Source organism: Myxocyprinus asiaticus, chromosome 23 (genome assembly GCF_019703515.2).
Source record: "Myxocyprinus asiaticus isolate MX2 ecotype Aquarium Trade chromosome 23, UBuf_Myxa_2, whole genome shotgun sequence".
Lineage (NCBI taxonomy): Eukaryota > Metazoa > Chordata > Actinopteri > Cypriniformes > Catostomidae > Myxocyprinus > Myxocyprinus asiaticus.
Window position 1 is genome coordinate 27,956,510 of NC_059366.1, and position 19,578 is coordinate 27,976,087.

Genomic DNA, 19,578 nt, shown 5'->3' on the forward strand with positions numbered 1-19,578 from the left:
TTCCTCTGTTTTTCATAATGCTCAGCCATCAGTACCAGTTCCTCTGGTACATCCTTAAAAAAAAAAAAAAAAAGGTTCCCTTTATCCACTGTGGAGATGGGAACATGGTCGTTTGTCTGTCAGTGGGGAGAAAGGAAGCGGTAAGGGCCATCACCTGATGATTACAAACTCTAAACCCTTGTGTCTCATTTCATTGAAGGTGGAGACGGGCTTTAAAAGGCCGGCGGAATGCCAGACCAAGAGAGAGTCCGGGTCACACATCCACAACCTGTCTGGAGCTAAACGCTGAAAATCTATTAATTTTGTTGTATCTGATTGGTTTATGTTGACTGTTACTCCTGAAGCTGATGTGTGTGATCTAAAGTTCCTACTGAAAAGACATAGTGTGAGTGAATCCTTGAGAATAAATAGAATGCTTACGTGGACTGTGACGCTGACTCCCGCTTCCTTCTTTCCACCCCACTTTGAGAACGTTACATCCACATTCTCCATTATGATGTAGCTTAGAAAAGACTGGGTAATTTGTGTTGGAGAACAAACCATGAACATTTCTTCAAGTAATGTCAACCACAGACCTTATTTTACTCATAAATTGAAAAACACAATTCTAAAAACCAATTAGGGATTCCAGAGGAAACTCATGGCGAAGCAGCCTTCCAGTATGGCCAACAAATTGAAGTCATTACTGAACAGCTCTATCTGAGACTGAGAGATGCCAGAATCTGGGGCTTGTCAATTTTGAAAGAAGTGGAAGAAGGTGGCAAATAGGCCCAGAAAAGGCTACATGACCTGCCAGTCTGGCTGAGCTGTGCCTTTACTTCATAGGGGAAAATAATTAAGTTTAGGTAAAGAGCAAAGGAAATGGACTTTCACAATGGAGAAGCTTGAGGAAAAAAAGATTAACCAATAGGCCTACATGATAGTATCATGTCCTTTGGATGAGATGTTAAACCAAGGTCCTGACTCTAAGTGGTCGTTAAAAATCCCAAAATTCCCCCCATTGGCCCTTATCAATCATGGCTTCCTAATAATCCCCATCCATTAATTGGCTCTATCACTCCTCTCTCTCCTCTCCACCAATAGCTAGGGTGTGGTGAGCGTACTGGCACCCTATGGCTGGCATCGCATCATTCAGGTGGATGCTGCACATTGGTGGTGGTTGAGGAGAGTCCCCTGTTCACTGTGTAAAGCGCTTTGAGTGTAGTATCAGAAAAGTGCTATATAAATGTAACGTTCATTCATTCATTCATTCATTCATTCATCTATGGTTAGATTTTATTCATAATTGTACAGTATATAAAATTCATATTTGCATATTTTGGTGCCTGATATTGCCTACAGGTTCATTTGTAAATGTTGAATGTGATTTATTTCCTGGAAATTTAAGATTTATCTCCTGGAACATAAATGGGCAGCAAAAGCATATAAAAGGAAACAAGCTTATCGTACTGAAACCTCAACCAGTAGACACATCTTTCATACAACAAACTTATTTATCTGATTAAGAAGTCATTACACTGAAGACTGGGAGGTTCAGATATTTTACAACTCATTTTCTAGTAAAAAAAACATGGTGTTGCAATACTAGTTAAAAAACTTGATTTTGTGAAACAAAAAGGAGAATGACAAATGTAACATGACTCAGTATTACCACACCTAGCGAGTTAACTGGAATGTTACCCTACGGCAATGAAGACTGATTTTAGTCACATCAAATACATGGTAGCACCCATGCAAATAATGAACTGAATGCATTGAAATGAACATTTGACCAAATGAACACCTAATTTGTGTATGGCTAAATTGATATTTTCTAACAGTGTGACTAAGTTCTCCTTTACAGATTCCTTTGATCAGGCTCCTACTAATTAAACTACAATCATGTCTTGGAATTTCTAAAGGCAAACAAAACATCTTACATTTTCCTTCAATCAGAGAGCATTACAAGTGTACAGATTTTACACAAATGGAAAACTGATAGCTTGGTCCATAATTTTGAAAATGCACCATAGTTCTTCCGTAGTTTCCATAGTTTTAACAATGATATTTGTAATTGTTCATGGTAACCATGTAAAACCATGCATGGCTCCTCACTACCATGGTTAGTAACTATGGATTCTATATAAATAACTATGGCATTTTGTAATGAAAAACAGCAGTCTAAATACATTTAAAAAGTAATTCTGCGACAACTACCACAGGTAATACAGTGAGTGTTACTACAGTAAATTGATGGTACATTTTTGTAAGCGTTGTGATCTGAGAATTGGAAAGCCTTCTAATTTATGTTTTCTTTGTCAGTGCCATTTAGAATGTTGGGGCTGTTTGTTTTAAACAAGTTTCATCACCGAGTTTAGCAATAGAAATTCTGTGCCGCATTCAAATGGGTTTCGCAATCCCCGCCACGCATCTCACTGGTTCACAAGCGCATTTAAAATAGTCTGTTCAGTTGAGACCATTCCACGAATTACTGCACCTGCTCTGCCCTTGTGCTGCTATGATTACGCCGTGTTGATAATTGACCTGTGCAGTGCTGCTTCATTCTGCTTTTATAGCGAGCAAAATGCTCTCCAAAACATACAAATGACAGGGGAAGGCTCATTTAAACGTCCCTTTATCATGAGACTGTATTTTAAAGATAATTTTGTAAAAATCCAAATAACTTTACAGATCTTTATTGTAAAGGGTTTAAACAATGTTTTCCATGCTTGTTCAATGAACCATAAACAATTAATGAACATGCACCTGTGGAACAGTTGTTAAGACACTAACAGCTTACAGATGGTTGGCAATTAAGATCACAGTTATAAAAACTTAGGACACTAAAGAGACCTTTCTACTGACTCCAGTGTCCCTGCTCATCTGCGTGAACATGCCTTAGACATGCTGCATGGAGGCATGAGGACTGCAGATATGGCCAGGGCAATAAATTGCAATGTCTGTACTGTGAGACGCCTAAGACAGCGCTACAGGGAGACAGGAAGGACAGCTGATCGTCCTTGCAGTGGCAGGCCACGTGTAACAACACCTGCACAGAATCGGTACATCAGAATATCACACTGCCCGAGTTACACCAGGAATGCACAATCCCTCCATCAGTGCTCAGACTGTATGCAATTGGCTGAGAGAGGCTGGACTGAGGGCTTGTAGGCCTGTTGTAAGGCAGGTCCTTACCAGACATCACCGGCAACAATGTCGCCTATGGGCATAAACCCACCTTCGCTGGACCAGACAGGACTGGCAGAAAGTACTCTTCAATGATGAGTCGTGGTTTTGTCTCACCAGGAGGGATGGTTGAACTCACGTTTATCGTCGAAGGAATGAGCGTTACACCAAGGCCTGTACTCTGGAGCGGGATTGATTTGGAGGTAGAGGGTCCATCATGGTCTGGGGCGGTGTGTCACAGCATCATCGGACTGAGCTTGTTGTCATTGCAGGCAATCTCAACACTGTGCATTACAGGGAAGACATCCTCCTCCCTCATATGGTACCCTTCCTACAGGCTCATCCTGACATGACCCTACAGCATGACAATGCCACCAGCCATACTACTCATTCTGTGCGTGATTTCCTGCAAGACAGGAATGTCAGTGTTCTGCCATGGCCAGCGAAGAGCCCGGATCTCAATCCCATTGAGCACGTCTGGGACCTGTTGGATCGGAGGGTGAGGGCAAGGGCCATTCCCCCAGAAATGTCTGGGAACTTGCAAGTGCCTTGGTGGAAGAGTGGGGTAACATCTCACAGCAAGAACTGGCAAATCTGGTGCAGTCCATGAGGAGGAGATGCACTGCAGTACTTAATGCAGCTTGTGGCCACACCAGATACTGACTGTTACTTTTGATTTTGACCCCCCCTTTGTTCAGGGACACATTATTCCATTTCTGTTAGTCACATGTCTGTGAAACTTGTTCAGCTTATGTCTTAGTTGTTGAATCTTTTTATGTTCATACAAATATTTACACATGTTAAGTTTGCTGAAAATAAAAGCAGTTGAAAGTGAGAGGACGTTTCTTTATTTGCTGAGTTTATATTCATGAGGAAAGCACTAACTGATTGTTCAGTGAAACGTTGCGATTCCCTGCCATCCTATGTTTTAGAAATGAGTTCGCGGGCCACTTGATATGAATCAAGTTTGACACGTGTTGTTATGCGGTGATGTCACTGTGAGTAAATGCATGTATTTGTGTGTGTATGTGGTCGGGTCTCTTTCGCAGTGTAGAAAGCACACAGCTGACTGGGGCTGGCAAGTGTTATGTTGCGTCAAGAATATTAAATGAACCATGTGAAATCCCAACAGCGGAGCTCATAATTCAGCAGTGGCGCAGCACCGCTGCAAAATGCATATGGGGAAACACTGGGGCTAAACAATAAGGATGCCCGCTGACCCAGGGCCAGTGTAAGAATTTTGGGCCAGTTGATGGAAACGTCACTTGCCCCATCGGGCCACTGGTGCATTCTCAATATATCTTAAATACGTTGATCTTGTAAATGTGTTTTGATGCCTTGCAAACTTAAACAATTGTATTTCTGTGATGTATTGAACATTATGCAAATTCTGCCATTTGAAAACTTGTCACCAAGGTGACAAGCTAGCTGGCTGATATAAATATGGATTTTGTTGAATTTGCGAGACTGACTTTTGTTAGCATTGGAAACTTAAGATGGAATGTGTTTAAAATTGCAAACCAATCAGTAAAGTTTTGCATCACATATCACATACCCACGTTCCAGCATAGTTCGTTTTTATAAACAAAAATAAATAACTTGCATAAAACATCAAAAGCATACCATCTTTAAAGTCATGCAGTGCTTCTTCTCTGTCACTCTGCTCTCTGTCTTCATGCAGAGATTGCACTGCTATCCCCTGTAGACACAGGTCACTGGAGAGGTCATCGGCTCTACACAGCAGCAGGAGAGCACAGAGGCATCACAGTTAGATTCTAAGACTTTGCTAAAACATATGTACTGTAAATCTGCCATTTATCACACTTACAAAGCTACAGAACAAACACTACAACCACCCAAAAATGACAAATGGATACAGAGGTACTAAATCCAAATGTGCCAAAGTACTCATGTAAGCAATCACAGGATTTGCAAACAGTGTATATGCAGTCATCAATGCATTGAACAAGAAAGAAGTACATTATGAGGTCCCAAAAATGAGGACTGGTGAGAATATAAATGATGGAATATATGAAGCAAATGTTGGGCCTCATGTATTCAGATAGAAGACAAAGGCAGGCCTAACACAGTCGTAAAACCTAACTCAGGCCCCCACATAAGTCATAAATCTTACTGATAAAAACTGCACCAAAATCAAACAAAGGGAGTCCAAAACAGACTACAAATCCCATGAAGCCTTGCTCACTAAAGGATCGAACTCTCAACTCCTATTGAATGAGGCACACGACAGAACGCACCTCAACCATGACATCATCAGGAGTAGAAAAACCTCTGAAATGCTTCCAGGATTTGCTTCCAGCAACTTTGCTCGCCGTGCGTGGACGCAGCTCATTGCTGATCTCAGGTGCAGCCTCATGGCACAAGGAAGTAACGTCCGACTTGAAACTGTGGCCATACAATCTCCATCTCGCTGGACGAGTTGAGATTACTCTGTGTTCCACCGAACACTCTAACGGATCCGAAGGAGACCAATGAGCAATCCACATCTTCATCCGTTTGCCTGCAGAAGTGAAGAGATAAAAGATTTCTCTTCCCTCTTCAATCAAGTCAACGTTGCTGATTTCTCCGCCAGCCCGCCGAGAATCAGCAGCCGTACCGCCCGCCGACAGAGCGAGGAAACAGCCTCCCGTCATCACCCAAGCCTTGAGGAACCGAGTCTGAGTTAAAGGACGGATGAACACACATTCTGCATCCTCATGTGATTCAAGTAGGAGGTTTACGTCTGGGCAGAGATAGAATATTATAGTGTGTTATTCTTATGTATCAAGGTTATTGCTTGTACAGTTTACGGACCGCCATGTCCGCTCATTATTAATACTCAGGGTATTAATTTTCACGAATTTGATTTGCTGTATTGTATTCCAACCACATTGGGCTGTTGTGCATTTCCGCCATCGCGGGTGAGACCGGCAAACTGAGTTTATCCACTAAAGAATTAAAGACCGCGGGACGGTTTACGAGCCGTCCACCGCGTCTCTGAGTGATAAAATAACAGCTGCTTTCTCTCCCACGATCGCGAAATCGGCTTTGGAGCCGTCACTTAATTCTCTCTCTCTCTCTCGTACTAACCACACACACACACACGCGACCCCTCACAAACATTCTGGCACACATTTTTGGCTAGTAGATAGCTTCGTGATAAAGCTCAGCTTTGTCCCTAATCTACAATTGACTGGTTTCTCTCCACCCACATTCGCGGCCATATTCCCTGGCCGGAAGTCTCGCGTGACATACTCTCCACGAGAGTCATGTCCACCATCACACACACACACACTCTCACACACACACCTTATGTGTTATAGGTTTATTTTAGTTTCCATATCTAATCATATCACTGTTTAGTTTGTAGTTGTAAGTCGGAAGTTTATTGACTGCATTGTATTAATTATTAATTGATATTACTGCATAAATAAACTTTGTTATATTACAAAGAGAAGTGTTCTGGTTTATTTTGCATACACCTGTGTCATGCTGACGGGATGTCAGTGCTCGGATTCAAGCCTTCATTCATTGTTTTTTTTCCCGAAAATCGATATTCTTCGGATGTCGATTTTCCTAAGAAAACGATCTAATATTGAGACTGTTATACTATCTGGTTATTAGTCCCTGTTTCCAGGGTGGTGCCCCGTCAATGTTAATCCTTATTAATATTCTATTGATTTTTGATAATTGATAATTATCTTTGATGATTGTTGAATTTGAATGATCAATAAGCTAGTGTTAATTTTAATTAATGTTTCATTGTTAACAATTAACGATTATCTTTGATAATTGTTGATTTAAAGGATTAGAAAAGCTAACATTGATTCTCATCTACTGTTCTATTGATTTTAATAATTAATAATTATCTTTGATAATAACCAAACCCGCTCCTAAACGTAGCGCACTACATTTACTGGAGCCCCATATGAGGTTTTAATGAGTTATATTCAATTAATTAATTTAAATATTAATTAATAACTAAAGAAATAATTATTGAATATTTCTGATAGTAACACTGATCTAAACAACCAGTAAAGCCCTACACAAACATATGGAAAAAGGTGCATTTAACATTTACCCGACCCTACAATCAAATGGTGTGACAAAACTACATTGTAAGTTCATGCACGCATATGCATTGACAAGAAGCGACAAAGGCTACATATGATTACATATGAAACATATGATTATTACCACCATTATTATTATTATTATTATTATTATACTTGATTGATGTACTGCTTATAGCAGATTACTTTCAAAGATGTATGAGGTGGGAGATCAACTACAATAGGTACTGGTTCCAGATCCGGCTTTTTCCACAACACCAATTAAGCACACAATTTAATTATACTGATGTTACTTGTTAGTTTGAATGTGTAATAAAGGTAGATGAACCATTATGAACTTAGTGTTTTGGTTTTAATGATTACACATCGGTTGAAATTAATGACTCTATTTGTAGCGATTTGAAGTTTCTTTTGAAGAGACTACAAAACCTGCCCATGATGAACAGGTGTGCCCACAAAAGAATAAGCTCTATGGTTGTTGAAACTAAATAAACATGAAAAAAAAAAGAAAAGTGTATGGCCTGATCAACTGCCACTCCCGTTAACAGCAGGAGAAATGCAAAGTTTCAATTCTGCAAAAGAGTGGCATTTCCCCTCAGCTATGTTGTCTAACAACTTTCTAGACCATGCATGAGCCAAACTGGAAGGGCAGAGAGTGATCGTAATTTTAAATGATCACAACACATGTAGGAATTTATGACATCATGTGAAACCATTTCAGAAGAGAGTGTACTTAAAACAAAACCTTGCAAAAGGCAATTCCATATTCTCTTTCGTGAAATCGAACCAGGGTTACTAGCATTTAAGTTTCATTCTATTGAGGAACTCACTTTATCTTTTTTCCAACGAATATTAATACTTTGTCCTGAGGCTCCATGAGGATGAAATCAAACACATAGGCCTGCACAAACAGTACCATCTGCTGAACGGTATTCACCACCTGAGAGAGACAGATACACAGAAAAAAAAAAAAAAACTATAAATAAATAAAAAATAAACATGTTTTGAGTCTAAGCAGAAAAGTTTTTTTTCAAAGGAGTTACTTTTATTATTCCTACTTTTAAAGGCTATAAGATAAAAACTTTGTATTTTCTTATTTCTGTGGCTAAATGTACTCAATTATGGGATGGATTAGTGGGATTACCCTGATCAAACTACAAGATTAATTTTTCAAATCTCTCCTTCATAAGAATAAACTTGCCTCTTACCTTTATTTAACCAGACAAGTCACTAAAGAGCAAAATTCTTATTTACAATAACATGACATCAGTACCTTTAACCAATAACAGACCTATGACATCCATTTTTCTGCTTTTTGTGGTATTCGCTTAATGCATTGTGAAATACTAAAACACAGTTTTCCAAACATTAACTATATGTATTATATGTTTTTTTATGACTGATACTGTACGTCATTTCTAGCCACAGTCACCACTAGCTTGCTCAGTGGGGGTATTGAGACACAATTTTCAGTAAAGCAACTTTGAATTAATACATATTGTGAGTGCTATACAAATAAACTGGACCACTGCACTGACCAAGATGGAAGTCATGGCTTCCCTCACAAGGTTAACTAGCTAAGTCATCAACTTATCAGTGTCTGTCTTTGTAATCTTTTATCAACAAAAAACAAACCTCACCCTTCATTCTTTCTTGTTGAATATCCTGTTTCACTTTCAATTTAATTGTTCTTGACACTAACTGCTCACCCACCGCCAGATCTAAAGTGCCTATGTAAAACCATCATGGGGTCTTTCAAGTAGGATTTGACCAACCGTCTGACACCTGTTGGCCAGGTGGCACTGTAATCATCAACCAAAAAATTCCAGATAAAAAAGTTTGATGCATCAAAACAGAAACCATCAAGTAGTGTCCAATATCCAAGACAAAACATTCAATCTGGATAGAACAATGGTAGCCCAAATTTCGTACTTAGGATGAACTGTAACTTTAGTCACAGATGCAAACAACCCTCTAGTGTTTTACTTTATTGGTATTAGAGCACCAGACTGTAATGCCACAAAAGTAAAAACAATCAGTGTCAAAATCCTACTCATATTCCTTTTAAGAACATATTTCTAAAGAAATGGAGACAGACTGAATCACCTGGTCATAACGGTTTGTCTGTCAGTCCAAATATCCAGAATTATTTTCATGATTTGAGGTTCAAAGCCCATATACAACATTCTGTCAGCCTCATCCAACACCTGGCAAAAGGAGGTATAATAAACAATTATTCTAAAATTCAAGCCTGGGTTTTTTTTTTTTTTTTTTTTACCTTATTTATTAATTACTTACCAGATAGGTGATGGAGCACAAGTTGATGAGCTCATTCATCTTCAGATAATTTAATCGTCCTGGTGTAGCAATGACTATGTCTACACCACTGGTCACTAACTTAATTTGGGCTCGTCTGTCCCCTCCTCCATAGATACAGACACTGTATAGTAATTAAATGATTTTTGATCAAAGAGACAGAGAAAGCGGAGTATTGGATGATGAATTTTATGTGGGTATCTGTTGCATAATATCCTGAATGATTTGGGGTGCATATGGTTACAGCGCATTTTAAAGCCTTTGTAGTTGAATTTGTTGCACTCGGATTCAATCTGAAGGGCCAGTTCTTGTGTGGGAGTCAAAACCAACATACCTGGGCCATCTCGCTTGTCCCTGGGCCTGAAATATGCACATGTATAAATCAACTTGAGGATGGCTGGCTGAGGATTGTACATACAGTATGTAACAGTTTTTTTTTAGTTTTTTTTATCAGTTCACTAAATAAAAAGGTGAAAGAGGGCACACTCATTGACTCTGGTTCAGGTTGCTCATCCATATGAATAAAGCCGGGAAGCAGATAGGCCAGAGTTTGCCTGTTCCTGTCTGTGCTATTCCAATCAGGTCTATTCCTTTCAGGATTATCGGCCAGGTTTGCGACTGCACCATGAGAGAAAACAACCAGGATTACATTCTTCAAGATATATATGGTTTACATCCAGTAAAAAAAGAAAGAAATTAAAGCACATGCAAACACATGCTAGAGATATTTCTGTGGGAGGAAAAAAGAGAGAATTCATCTCACTGGCATCTTGACCAGCTGCATTCCTAAAATTCTTATCTTCAACATAAGTGTTTAAAAAATTCTGGAACAGACATTAGCTTTATTGCTATGGCATGTTAAAGCGGTATATACAGTATTGTTTGTTCATGACTACATGTCGTCAATAACCGCAGTGTGGGACACAACCCAGCCCTGTACTGGTTAAATAAAGATATTCCTTGGATTCAGCCATTCAATATACATATCGTAAATCAATCAAGTCACATTCAAATCCGTTTTTTTTTTTTTTTAGAATGAAAGACCAAGGATGATATAAGAGCATTTATCTACATTAGGAAAGAAGAACATAAAAAAGAAAAACTGAAAAACGAAATGAAAAATGAAAAACCTACAACATTTTTCAAAATCAGTTACAATTTCAAAGGCCTTTCTTCATATGAATGAAGGTTTGAGGGTTTAGCTGCACCGTTGTAAAATATCCGGATATGCTCTTTGTAACATTCTTCATGCCGAGATAACATGGATCATCAGGATTTATTAAAATGTTTACTCAATTAGTTATGCTGATAATACAATTTATAATGAATATTTAAAAATAAATACTCCCAAGTTGCAAATTAGAATTTCCACAAAGCAAAATAATTGAAAAAAATTAAGCTTTGCTGAGAGATGTTATGTGATCAGAATTCATCATTCTATTATTATTCTATTATTTATATAATATATAAAAATTGAAAATTATGCCAACAAATATGAACAGACTAATCAGTTTTTACAGGATTGATGTTATACAATGAACACCCATAATTCCACCCTTAAGACCATCCTCCTGTAAACTTAACAAAATCTTCTTGGTTACTTTTGTAACCTCCGTTCCCTGTTGGAGGGAATGAGACGTTGTGTCAATGTAGTGACACTAGGGGTCGCCCTTGGGAGCCCCAAACACCTCCAAAGGCAAATGGGAATTGGCGAGTGGAATTTGCATGCCACTGCCCCGGACATACGGGTATAAAAGGAGCTGGCTCGCAACCACTCATTCAGGTTTTGTGCTGAGGAGCCGAGACAAGGTCCCGGTCATTTCAGCTCAACTGACTCCAGGGGCTCAAACGGGGCTCACCGCAGGCCCCATAGAACCACAGAGAGATCCCATGAGGGAATGAGGCGCGGTCTGGGAGGGTTCAGCCTCTTCACGCTTCTCAGGAACCTGATGATCAGGTCATGCTTCCCGAGAGACTTACCGTCAACTGCGTCATGGTGCGCCGCTATAACGGCCACATACAGCTTCAAGGTGGAGGGGGACAGCTGCCCTTCCAGCCTCTCCTGCATTAAGTAAAGCACCGACCCGACTGCGCATCTCTGAGGGTCTTCGTGTCAGGAAGAACAACACTTAGTGAACAGACACCACTTCAAGGCATACAGGCGCCTCATAGAGGGAGCCCAAGCCTGAGTGATCATGTCTACCACCGCGGGTGGTAGGCCACTTAAGTCTTCCATGTCCCGTCCAAGGGCCAGGCATGGAGATTCCAGAGGTCTGGTCGCGGGAGCCAGATGGTGCCCCGTCCCTGAGAAAGAAGGTCTTTCCTCAGGGGAATCACCAGGGGGGGCTGTTGCAAGGAGTGTGAGGTCCGAGAACCAAGTCTGGGTGGGCAAGTAGGGTGCTACTAGGATGACCTGCTCCTCGTCCTCCCTGACCTTGCACAGGGTCTGTGCAAGTAGGCTCACTGGGTGGAATGCATATTTGCGTAGCCCCCGGGGCCAGCTATGTGCCAGCGCGTCTGTGCCGAGGGGAGCCTTGGTCAGGGTGTACCAGAGCAGGCAGTGGGAGGTTTCCCGGGAAGCGAACAGGTCTACCTGCGCTTGACCAAATCAACTCCAAATCAGCTGGACCACCTGGGGGTGGAGTCTCCACTTTCCCCTGAGCATGACCTGCCGTGACAGCGCGTCCGCAGAACTGCTGAGGTCACCCGGGATGTGAGTGGCTCACAACGACTTGAGTCACTGCTGACTCCAGAGGAGGAGACGGCGGGCAAGTTGTGACATGCAAGCCGCCTTGGCAGTTGATATATGCTACTGTTGCCGTGCTGTCCATCCGGACCAACATGTGCTTGCCCTGGATCAACGGCCGAAGCCTCCACAGGGCGAGCAACACTGCCAGCAACTCGAGGCAGTTGATGTGCCAACGCAGTCGTGGCCCCGTCCAGGAGCCAGCGTCTGTGTGCCCATTGCACACGGCACCCCAGCCTGACTTGGAGGCGTCTGTCATGACAACGACTCGCCTGGAGATCTGCACTAGGGGAACCCCTGCCCATAGAAATGCCAGGTCTGTCCAAGGGCTGAACAAGCAGTGACAGATTGGCGTGATGCCCACACGATGTGCCCCGTGGCACCATGCCCATCTCGAGACTCGAGTCTGAATGACCGCCACCGAGGACGCCATATGCCCCAGGAGCCTCTGAAATTGCTTCAGTGGGACCGCCGTTCTCCGCCTGAACGATTTCAGGCAGTTCAGCACTGACTGAGTGCGCTCGCTTGTGAGGCATGCCATCATCCAACCCGAGAAAAGAGATGCTCTGAACCGGGGAGAGCTTGCTCTTTTCCCAATTGACCAGAAGCCCCAGCCGGCTGAGGTGCCTGTGCGCACACAACAAATCCTGAGAGTGAGCTAGAATTAGCCAGTCATCGAGATAGTTGAGGATGCGGATGCCCACTTCCCTTAGCGGGGCAAGGGCTGCCTCTGCGACTTTCGTGAAGACGTGAGGCAACAGGGACAGACCGAAGGGGAGGACCTTGTACTGGTATGCCTGGCCCTAAAAAGCAAACCACAGGAAGGGCCGGTGTTGAGGTAAAACCGAGACGTGGAAGTACGCGTCCTTCAGGTCTACAGCCGCGAACCAATCTTGATGCCGATTGGCGACCAGGGGACGTAAAGAGACGACGTAAAACTACAGGCCCTGTAATGCGCCATAAATCCAACAGCTTTCGAGGTGATGGATCGGCAGAGTAATTCAGCTAACTGAATACAACCGCTCGGCTCCGAAGAGAAAATCTGAATGAGTGGTTGCGAGCCAGCTCCTTTTATATCCTTATGTCCGGGGAGTGGCATGCAAATTCCACTCGCCAATTCCCACTGGCCTTTTCTCAAAGATCACAGGTGTTTGGGGCTCCCAAGGGCGACCCCTAGTGTCACTACATCGACACAACATTGAGTGAGTGACAGATAGGGAACTCAGCAATATCACCAACTGCAAAACAGTAAAACTAAATCATTGAACATAAATACAAAAATCTTTCCTTTCTCAGCATTTTAAGTCAGATTTGGGATTACTAATGAATACCTGAATGGGAGTTGGCTTTTGAAATCCAACTCTGTTTTCCATTATTCCAGGATAGTATACAAAACATCCTCAAAATTGCACACTGTATTGGGAATGGTTCTTTTCCCCCCTCTCTCAAATCATCCACAAAGATGTTGTTATTTTCTTTTCTGTTTGGTAAGTGAAGGGAAGGGATAAAAGAATAACACAAATATGTTCAGTACTGCAGTTATATTATGTACATAAACTTATTTTTGTTCTCTCTCAATACTTAAAGATGTTTATGGATTGTGTGTTCCATTATTACTTATTGTATAGCAGTAATGGCTGCTTATACTGTAATTAGTACAAGAGGCAAAACAATGCACAGTTAAACAGCAAACAAAAGACAATTAAACTAAATTTTTACTGATAAAATAATAATAAGCCATAACAGCCATCTTAATTCAAGGTGTTACGACCCCCTAAGGTGGTCAGGCTCGTATAGGGGAGAGGAGGTGTAACTTATGCTGGTTGAGTCCGAGAAAGTCAGAGTAGTGGTGGAAGTTCTTTTACAGAAAGTGTGCATGTGCGTGTGTGTAAAATGTTCCAACAAATAATTTGGGAGTCTTTAAAGACAAAATGGAAGACTCTTCAAGACAGGACTTGAGAAGAGCTAAGAGAGCAAATCTCAAATATTACTAAGCAAGAGAGACAAAAATGTCACCCCATATATCCTTTTGAACTACGATTATAGCCAAGCATGCCACAGTACAGGCATCTGAGAACAGCCAAAAACCCTTTCATTAACCGAGACAAATGGCACTCTCTTTGGGCTGATGTAAATAGGGCAAAGTTGGTGGACTTACCCCACCAGGCTTTGACTTCTTCAGCACTGCAAGCAGCCACTGATTCTGCTTCAATATAAAAATCCTTCTTCAGATCAGGAAGATCTGCAGAAATCAAGTGGGTTGTTGTTTAATTGGTGTAAAGTACATATGCGATAGTCAGATGATTGCACATACATATGCAACGTGCCACATTACCCTCTAGTAACTCAACTTGCTATTCCATAGCTTCATATTTATCACGGTTTCATCTAAGTGCAGTCCAGTCGATCGGTACAGACACAGGGGCAGGTTCAACTGCAGCCCGTACAGCAGAAGCTGGCCAGCAGGAATCACTCTGATGCCCTGCTATTTCCTGGAGATAAAAATTTGAAGCCAAACAATTCTGGTATTTAAATGGAGAGTTCATCCTAAATTAAAATGCTGTCATCTTTTACTCCCACCTCACGTTGTTCCAAACTCATTTAACTTTCTTCTGCGGAACACAAAGGTGATATTAGGCAAAAGGTTAGCAGCGGTCACCTTTCATCGATCTTTTACTCTATTTCACACTATGCGACTAAAAATGTAAGTGATTAGCCATTGGCTGGTAAATGTTCAGATTTCACTCACCAGTGATTGTGTAGTATAGTGGTGCAGAAGTTCAGCACTATGTTGAGTCAAAAAGTTTGGTTTTACTCATTCCATGTAATGCGTGTCCAAAGACGAGATCCATGCAATCCATTTGTCAATGAATAATGTATCTTTTAATGCCCTTTCTGTTCTTTATAATCAGTTGTTGCTCAAAAACAACAAAATAAAAACATTTAATTTAGAGCTGTCAATCGATTAAAATTTTTAATCGAATGAATTACATGACATGCCGATTACTTAACTGAATTAATCATAATTAATCGCAAACATCATTATTTGCATAGAAAGGCTCCCAAATGATGATAATTCATATAAAAATACATATAATTCAAATATTTATAAAAATAATATTTAAGGCCTATAATACATATATTTTTTGCACCTCGGTTTATCTGCCAATCATACATCATTCAAACAGTCATGAGTTACTAAACACAATGTGAAAGGAATAATTCAGCCAATATATGAAAATGCTGTCATCATTTACTCGCCCTCGTGTCATTCTAACCCTGTATGTCATTCTGTTTGTGGAACCTAGAAGGTTACTTTTTTAAGAATATCATGGTTGCTCTTTACCATGTAATGAAAGTGAAAGGGGACCTGGCTATCAAGCTCCAAAATGACAAGACCATCAAATATCATTGATTCTAGCATGTTTTGAGACCTAATATGACTGACATCATATCTGATGTGATGCATGTGGCCATATTTCATATAGGAGCTTAAATTTAGAGATTCAAATTTCAATCTGTTCCTCACACAAAGCTATCATTTGGCTTCACTGAAGTTGGAATAAAATATATGAGTCATATGGACCACTTTGATGGTGCTTTTTTGTAATTGTGGAGCTTGACATCCACAGTTCCCATTCATTTTCATTATGAATGAGAGTTGTCAGAATATACTTCAAACATTCATCTTTTCGGTTCAACCGAAGAACGAAAGTCATACTGGTTTTAAGGCTGGGCGGTTTTTCCAATTAATTCGAATTTGTGTTTTGACACACAAAAAAAAAAAATATTGCAAAGGCTATAGTTAGTTACGTTGTAAACCCACCAAAGGCTGAATAAGAGAAAAAGAATTCAGAGCGCTTGTCTTAATGCCGCTCCCGATCTGATCAACTGCACGTGTGTGGCGCGCTCCAAATGAACGTGACAGGTTAACAACACGAAGACTGATATTAAAGCCTTAATATTCCCAGTACAATTGTACACAGTGTGATTGTAGCTCAGCTTCGTCCATCATGCAGGTATACACCAGCTTAAGACTTGGGATGCAACTAATGATTATTTTGATAATCGATTAATCTAACGATTATTCGACTATTCTGCGATTATTGCAACAATTAATCATTAGCTCTTAACTGATCATTCAGCTTGTGCCCCTACTTAAAAGGTTGTATTAAATGTGCTTACTAACAATAAAGAGGACAAAGTCATATTTTAAAAATACCTCTAAATAACACTAAATTAAAGGGACAAAAATACTTTTAAGTTTAATTCAGTAAAGAAATTCACTGCAAAAAATCCTATTGTTATCAAGTGTTTTTGTCTTGTTTTCCATTTAAAATAATCTAAAGATCCTTAAAACAAGATACATTTACTTGAGAAGAAACATAAGAGAATGTATCTTAAATATAAGTGTATTTTGTATATAAGTGTATTTTTTCACTTGGTTATACTTCTGCGAGTGCAGTAAAGACAAAATATACTTATATTCAAGATCTTCTCTCTAAAAGCAAGTCTAAATATCTTATATGCTGCTTCTCAGATGAATGCATCTTTTTTAAAAGGATTTTTAGATATTTTAATATTATATTCAACATTCTCAGATAACAATTTTTTATTCTGCAGTATAGCTGCTAAAGAAAATGTACTTTGTTTTAAAGGAGTTTTAGATATTTATATTGGAAAACAAGCCAAAACAAAAACAAATCAAAAATGTATTTTGTTGCAGTGTATAATGGGGCGAAGACTACCCTCTCTCACCTTTCTGTTCACTTCAATCCATCTTTATCTCACCAAAAAAAAACAAAACAAAAACAAACTCTCTCTTATTAATAAAGCTGTGTATTGCCAATTTTCTTCACGATAAGTAATGCACAGTGACATATATTATGATTCAATAAGTCGCAAGCCATCACGTTATAATCTAGCTGCATTAAGGACGAGCATCCCCGCGACAGAGTGTGCATCAGCCAGATACAGTTTCAATATCTCCCCCTTAGATCGGGACATTCGCGCAACTCATAGAAGAGGCGCTGACAGGAGCTTGTAGTTATTTACATGATCTGCTTCCGTATTATTTGAAATTTAATAAAGCTATAACGCATTAAATATAACTGCATTAAAGATGTAAAGCCGGGGTGTTTTCTTTAAAGACGCTCGACATGCAAGTTTTGCTTTAGTTGAGTGGCAGCTCCAACGAGAGTGCTTCTGTATTTATTATTTTTTATTTTTGCATTGTAATTCCCTCATACTTTGCGATCTACATCACCTGAAGCTGTTTGGAAAGTTTAGAGTGCATCTGGACTGTGAGCTGTGTAATTCTTCCTCTCCTCAGTCAGGCACAAACTGCAGTGCTGCTCTCGCGCATCATCATAAGAGTTTAATGTGATCTCATGTTACGTTAAATGAGATCAAACGACTATTCGACAGCGAAAATTTTTGTTGACAATTTTTTTATTGTCGACGTTGTCGATAACTTCGACTAATTGTTTCAGCCCTACTTAAGACCATAACTGGCCTCGGCGTGCGCATCTTGATGAACGGTCTCCTTTCTTTTTTTTTTTTACCCGTAAAAGAGCGTTGTTACGTGACAGTTAGGGACGCTTCATTTCAAATCATGGAGAGGCTTTATATGGGAAAATCAAACATCCGCCACTCTTTTTGCCATGATGATTCAGATAGATTGCAAATTATTGCTTTGTTCTATGACGTATTTCAAGTGTACTGCATCTGTACCCAACATTTGGCAAGCAATCATTTTGACAAACTTTGCTAGTTGAATTGTTATGATAAATTATTTCATATTGCTGCAATGCTTAGCGTGAACCACTAGAGGGCGTGTCTCTATCTGCAGGGGTTTATGAATATACACACAAATTGCTTGATATACAATGAGTACTTTCAAGATAAACTTGATCATTTATAGATATTGATTTATAGATAACTTTCTAGATAGACTTGGTATAGATAAAATTATTACCTACACTGGTTAATAATTATTTTGCTGTTTTCTTATTCTATTATTTCTGAACATATGGGTTTATTAGATTTTAATGTATTTAACATTTACACTCTGTTGACAACTTCCCCCATGGTGCGTTTTGTGTGTTTGTAAATTTTTCTTGCACACCATTGTTTCCTATAATGAAAAGAACTTGGATTTCTGTAACCAGGTTACCTTGCATTCTAATAAAGAACATTCAGTTTGAATCATGTTGGAGTACACTTAAAAGTTTAAAAAATCAAATCGTGAATCGTCCATAAGTTGCCATATCATCCAGTCTTAACTGGTTTGGAACAACATGAGGGGGAGTAAATCATGACAGAATTTTCTGGTTTGGCTGAAATATTCCTTGCCTTTCAACAAGCCCAAAGACCTGGGGTCACACTTGACCTCTGGTGTGCATATGTGCAAAAACAGGTTATTCTGAGCTTTGCAAATGCTATTGCTGACTCTTATGGTAGTACTAGTGCATTTAACTTGACTTTATCGATGCTCCACTGCTCTCTTCAAGCTCCCGAATTTTTGCCCCACCTCAGCCTGGCCAGATGGACAAAGAAACGGTCATACAGACGGCTGACAACCTGCACAAAACAGCTGCATGCCTAAATGATGTATAGAGATTTACATCTTACTTATTATCTTCCCGACCAGAGAGTTTTCCAAATGCAGTGTTGTTGGCGCTGCCGAACCTGATCTATCTCCATTGCTGCGACCTCGACCAGGTTCAGCCCTGGAGCGACTGTAACTGTTACTTCTATTGGCTGCACCGTCAAATACTTTTACATATGAGTCTCGGTCCCTCCAGTTTATCCACTGACCACCATCAACGTCCACTTGAGCATGTGGAGCATCAGGATGAATTTATTCCTGTGATATAAAGCTGAATTTTCAGCATCATTACTCCAGTCTTCAGTGTCACATGATCCTTCAGAAATCATTCTAATATGCTGATTTGCTGCTCAAGAAACATTTATTATCAATGTTGAAAACAGTTGTGTAAATTTTTTTTTCAGGATTCTTTAATGAATAGAAAGTTCAAAATAACAGCATTTATCTGAAATAGAAAGCTTTTGTAACATTATACACTACCGTTCAAAAGTTTGGGGTCAGTAAGAATTTTGTTTTGTTTTTTGTTTTTGTTTTTTTGGAAAGAAATTAATACTTTTATTCAGCAAGGATGCATTATATTGATCATAAGTGACAGTAAAGACATTTATAATGTTACAAAAGCTTTCTATTTCAGATAAATGCTGTTCTTTTCAACTTTCCTTTCATCA

General features: G+C 39.9%; 1 pseudogene; it reads right to left on the reverse strand.

Annotated features, from left to right (window-relative positions):
- Positions 1-4: 4 nt before the first annotated feature.
- Positions 5-14,846, reverse strand: LOC127413783 (probable ATP-dependent RNA helicase DDX43; annotated as a pseudogene).
- Between the last annotated feature and the right edge of the window lie 4,732 nt (positions 14,847-19,578).